This window comes from Lampetra fluviatilis, chromosome 15, assembly GCF_964198595.1.
Source record: "Lampetra fluviatilis chromosome 15, kcLamFluv1.1, whole genome shotgun sequence".
Taxonomy (NCBI): Eukaryota; Metazoa; Chordata; class Hyperoartia; order Petromyzontiformes; family Petromyzontidae; genus Lampetra; species Lampetra fluviatilis.
In genome coordinates, this window is record NC_136289.1 from 9,483,710 (window position 1) to 9,489,709 (window position 6,000).

Below are 6,000 nucleotides of genomic sequence, written 5' to 3' on the forward strand. Positions count from 1 at the left end.
GTGCTGTATTTTTAGGATAGTGTGTTTACAATATCATTTTATGTAGATATCCACATTTGTTTAAGAATTTTCTTCCGCAGTTTTTTTGAAAATGCAATATTTGATATCTCAAAAACCTGACGTGATAGACAAAAACTGATGCCAGATTTGGAATCAGCATCCCAAAATTACCTTTTGGTAAAAGTGTGTTGACCAGTGTAATAGTGTCCGACGTGGGAAGCTTGCTTTCGAGCGGTCCCCGCGGAATAGAAAGCTTGGGAAAACACGTTCGACAGTCACTGCTGTTGTTCTTCCAGGCCTCGCCGTGCTCCCCCTCTATCCGTCGTTACAAATATATTTTTATTTATATGCAATGCAATGAACCGAGGGAGTTTGCAGCTGTAAATGCTCGGCAGAGCCGGTGCTCCCAACGGGTCGAGAATAAACTCGGAGCTGTCTTCGTGCTCGCAAATCAACGCGGCCGCAACGCGCTTTTTGGCTGCCCGTCAACCCCCCCGCTGTTTATTTTGCCACGAAATATCACCAACGTCAAGCAGAAATCTCTCACTGGCAGCCGAATCACCTGATTACTCACCCCCTCCCCCCCTCACCATCATCATCATCATCATCCCTCCCCCGCGCCGCTCCCCCACAACCACCCTGGGGATGAGAAAGAAGGGAGAGATGGGAGAGCAGAGGGCGTTGAGGAGGCCGTGTGCTCGGTGGCAGATGACGGGGAGCTCTGCATGCTGATATGAGCTACCCGTCGGAGGCCGTCGGACTGCGAGAAGGGCTGCGTGCAGAACGAGAGAGAGCGAGAGAGAGAGAGAGCGAGAGAGTGAGCGAGAGAGTGAGCGAGAGGTGGGGGTTTTACATCAAGCAAAGTTTAAAAATGTAAAAAAAATTACGAAATAATGAACGAAGCAAAGTGCCGAATACACCGAGCATCTTCTTGTTTCCACTGATCGTAAAAAAAAGAGATGGGAGAGAAGGGAGAGAAGGGAGAGATGGAAGAAGTGTGTGGGGTGTGCGGGGTGTGCGGGAGGGGAGGCTTGGGGCGAACTGGGTCACGGAAGACACCTAATATGGCGACAAGTGAAAACGTTTGACGCTGAGAATACTCCCCTAAGTCGGCCTCACACGCTGCTGCGGTTCAATGCTGTTGGTGAGCACTTTTTATAATATCCGGATGGCACACGAAGCTATGGTGGGACCAGCATCATTGTCTCTCCAGTAGTGCCCGTGCTGACGTGCACGGGCCACAAGCAAGTCACTGCTCGTGTTTTTACCAAAGGGAACCTATTCCCAGAGCTAGTTGTTATTGATTCATGTTTGACTTTTTTTTTAAATCAATGTTATTGAAACTCTGCCATCAGCGTCACGCAATGGAACAAAATGTTTTTTCAAAACTATTAGCGAGCAATGCATCACCCCGCGTATCAGCGAATGGCCTGCAGAAGGAGATATCACGAACTACTTCCGATATCCCTTTAATTGACAAACTTTTAATTCACAAACTAGAGGCACACATTCACACATACGGAGATTAATGTTTCTCGCGTGGCAGTAAAAGTGCTTTTTTTTTGTTCATTCCCAGACGTGGAATTGAACCAAAGAAAGTAAAAACACAACGTACTGTTACGGCACTCTTATTTGTTTGTGAAGCCATTGGTAACCAGGCTTAGACAAACTCGCTGCACTTGAGAACCCAGTGTGGTCACCAGGTGGCTTTGCAAAGCTGAACCCAGGATCCCAGTGGTCCCAAGCAGAGAGCTCTGACCCCTGGGCAGGAGCGTAACGAGCGTAGGGACAGGGGATGTGCCAGAGGTCGCAACCGGGTACCCGATACCCGTACCCTACCCGATACCTGGCTACCCGTACCCGGCCGGGTACGGGTACCCGTTTGCGACCCTGGTGCGGCCGGGTACGGATACGGGTAGGCCGTGAGTCACTGGTGAGTCACCGTTTGCCACTCATTTCCCAACGTCTTTTCTCTTCTCACAATTCAAGTTCCTAGAATCAACCTACCCGCGCCTGCAACATGGCTTCATCCCAGAGGTCGCAATCGGGTACCCATACCCTACCCGATACCCGGCCGGGTACGGGTGGTAGCCGGTTATCGGGTAGGGTACGGTTACCCGTTTTCGACCCTGGTGCGGCCGGGTACGGGTAAGGAATCAAAACCCGTTTGCGACCTCTGGGATGTGCCTTGGGCCCACATGCTCGCGGTCTCGAACACTTAATGCTGTCGGGGCGCTCCGTCTTTGGTTGTCAAGGGGGCCCCCAACTCGTAGCTTTGGGCCACCATGATGGGCCGAGGCACCCCGCCTGCCTACCACGGTAGCTACGCGACTGGGACGAACCGACGGACAGACGCCGTGGCCTGGCCCACGTGGCGATCCGTGATGTGTGTACGTGTGTTGAACTTCTTTCACACCGTGTGTAGCCAACCGTGCTAAAATTGCGTGGTTTGTGTGCTGTGCGAATAATGTGAAGACGCGCGCGCGCGCATGCGTACAATGTTTACAAAGACATACGTCAAAAAATTGCTCGATTCGATTGTGGCCATGAATTGATATGAATTGATTCTTCGGGGGGAGTGTGAATAGTTTAAAAATGTCGGCGAGGACGACCCCGAGGCGTAACCAGTTTTTTGTTGTTGTTCTTCTTGCGCCCCGTTGATGATTCTCGAGACGTAGCGCCGCTTGGGGTAATGACACCGTGAGTATTATTGATGGCTCATCCGGCTCACTTAAGGAGTTCACTTCATCAGCGTTGGTTTCAACAATGACAACTGCCTGGCGTGGAAAATAAATGAGGTTCCCGTACTCTCGATTGGTATCGGTCAAAATGATGCGCACGCTACATTTTGGCTATCACTCACTGTTGTTTTTGTATTACTTAGCGAGCGCTAACAGATACTAAAAGCAGAGGATATTGGTTTGAGAGCTTGTTCACGTTAAACTCGCCCAGGTCCACTTTTTTCAGCCGAAGAGAATCTGCATGGATAATTAACAGGATACTATGAAGCATTGCGTCGCGCTTAGAACATCTTTTAAAAAATTAAAAAATAAACGAGCTTGTTCGCTTGTGTTTAAATGTACACATTTAACTATACACACCTAACCAAAACCTTTATTATTAATCTAACTACGCGTTTATTCCCAGAAATCCTATGCCGAGGCTGAACCACAGGAGCTCTGATCTACGACGTTGTTGTTGTTGTTGACGTTGTTGTTGTTGTCGTCGTTGTTGTCGTTGTTGTTGTTGCTTGGACAAGTCTCGGTGTGGGGAGCGGTGGTGTAGCGGTTAGCGCTACGCTGCGCTACGAACCCAGCGACCCGAGTTCGATTCCCGCTCACGGCCAACACCGGTGACGATTGTCTGAACCGGGCATAGGCCTCCCCTAGGTCGATTCAGCCTCAAATGAGTACCTCGTGTGGCGTGTGAACATCACCACTGGGGAGACAAAGGCGGCCCGGTGTGGTGTTGGCCACCCACCCCCTCGTGTGCCTTGCCGGCCTTCGTCGGTGCTCGCTAACAGCACTTGCCCCAACAGTCTATTCCAGGCTACACGGGGGACCTTTGTCTTTGGCGTGGGGCAACTCCCCGCAAGAACGACCGAAGCCGATGGATCCAGAATCCGTGGCGCGGGAGAGAATCCGTCTCGCGGCTGTCCCTCAGATCGAGCTCGGTTAGAAACCGAACGAATGCACGAAACGAAATGAAACACATCTTCATCTTGAGTCGAGTGAGAGTGGTGCGTGGTGGTTCCCGCGCCACGCTGTGAACCTGGAACACCTGTGCTTGATTTCCAGCCGTGGCTCACATCTTTGGTGAGTGACATCTCAACTGGGTCTGGGCCTCCTTCCAGTAAATCGCACTGGCCAGTCAAGCGCGGTGAATCATAGACGAACCTCCCCCCTAAAATAAAAAAAACCTGGCACCGCATGGAAGAGGCCTTCATCCTGCAGTTGATGACCAAGAGACTAAAACATGTATTCGTATTATAATCATTAATGTTGAAAAATAAAACAGTCACAATCTGCGGACAAACTTTAAATCAATCAATCAATCAATAAGAGGAGCCTGTGTGTCTTTCTGGTCAAAGCTCGTGAAATTAAGTGAAATAGTTCCGCTCCGGGCAGCCAAATAAATTCCGCGTGCCCCGGGGAGCCGTGAACAATCACTCGTCTGAGCAAGACGTGCTGAGGAATGTGCCCGTTCGACCGTGTGGCCACGGGGACGCGGGTTCACGACTTCTCGTAACGGCGATTAAAACACAGCAACAAATAACATCGCCGGCACACACCAAACGCCACCAACACCAACAACGCAACCACTTTCCCCCGTGCCTCCACCTCACTCATTCCCATCCCCGGTATCGTGTGTCATACATTTCTTGTAAGCCCGTCGCCGCGATTGGGGTAGTGGTGTGTTTATTTATCTATCGACTTAATCGGAGTGTGGAGAGAGAGAGAGAGAGGTGCACGTGTGGATTTATACCGAGAGACAGGAAAGGGAGGAACACATCGATCAGAGAACGTGCGCAGGTTACGGACATAATATTGATCGTCAGGGAAAAGTTCAGTAATATTTTTGGCAGGACGCATCGTGAGAAAGGGATGATGGCCGGTGGTCAAGGCCATTGGCGGTGACGGCCAAACGAAGAGAAGACGCATGAGTGGGTGTCAATGCAGAGACTCAGCGTTGAGATCATCTCGCTTGCAGCAGCTTCACGCATTGTTGCCACGATGGATGGTGGCGTCTTTGCGGCGAGGCTTCATCCAGCGGTGGATAGATCATGGCTGCCGCTGCTGATCATGATGACGATTCAAACAAGCCCGGCTGAATTTTGATTTGAAGCTTTCGTGACTGCAGGAATCCAAACTCTTTGGGTTTTTTTGGTAAGCTCACTTAGGTAGAAAAATAATACTGGTAGGAACCTCCTGGTTACACCAGCCCACAGGGGATTATTGTGTCTGTCCGTCCGTCCGTCGTGCATCCGAAAATGGGAGGGGTGGAGAGGGGAGGGTGGGGAGGGGCTGGGTGGGGAGGGGAGGGTCTGGGTGGGGAGGGGCTGGGTGGGGAGGGCAGGGTGAGGAGGGGCTGGGTTGGGAGGGGTGGGGCTGGGTGGGGAGGGGCTGGTCACCCCGTGGTGCCCTGATAAAACTCAACGTTTAACCTACTCACGCTGGCTTGTGCCCGCCCTCACAGTCGAGCATATTTGCGGAATACACCATGCCGCCGTTGACCCTGGCCATTGACCGAGCAACCCAACGTTCCTACCAGCTCCCTCGGCGGGAATGTGTTAGATCACGACGTTTCGATCGCAACACAAGCAATCGTCATCAGGTGGGACAACCACAGCAAGAACAAACAGCAAGAACAAACTGCTGAAGAAGGCGTGGTTGTCCCACCTGATAACGATTGCTTGTGTTGCGATCGAAACGTCGTGATCTATAATTTTTCTACCTACGTGACTTTACCGAAAGAACCAAAGAGTAAGCCCAGCTGACTCTGCTGATGAGCAAATGTATGCCGAAACTCGTGAAGAATTTACTTGCATTGAGTCAATTCTGCTGACATGATGCAATCCCAGAAAGGCGTGGGGCGGCTTGCTTGTGTGCGAACAAAACACATACTTTCGTTGAGTTGTCTTTAGCTTCTAGGGACACATCTATGAAGGGGACGCATCGATCGGTGCTGTCGCTCGCGCGCTGACAGATCTCGCCGCGCGCTCGGGCGTCGAGCAAGCGACGAGCGGCGCGCCGCTGTTGCTGCTGCAGCAGCTGGAGACTCGTGTGGGGGCCGGGGGTGGGGACACACGCGGACCTGCGGGGTGTACATGACGCACACGTGCACATCGTGTCACACGTGCAGAGCGCAACGCACGCGTACACGGCGTGTCGCACACGTGCAGAGCGCAACGCACGCGTACACATCGTGTCACACGTGCAGAGCGCAACGCACGCGTACACGGCGTGTCGCACACGTGCAGAGCGCAACGCACACGTGCAA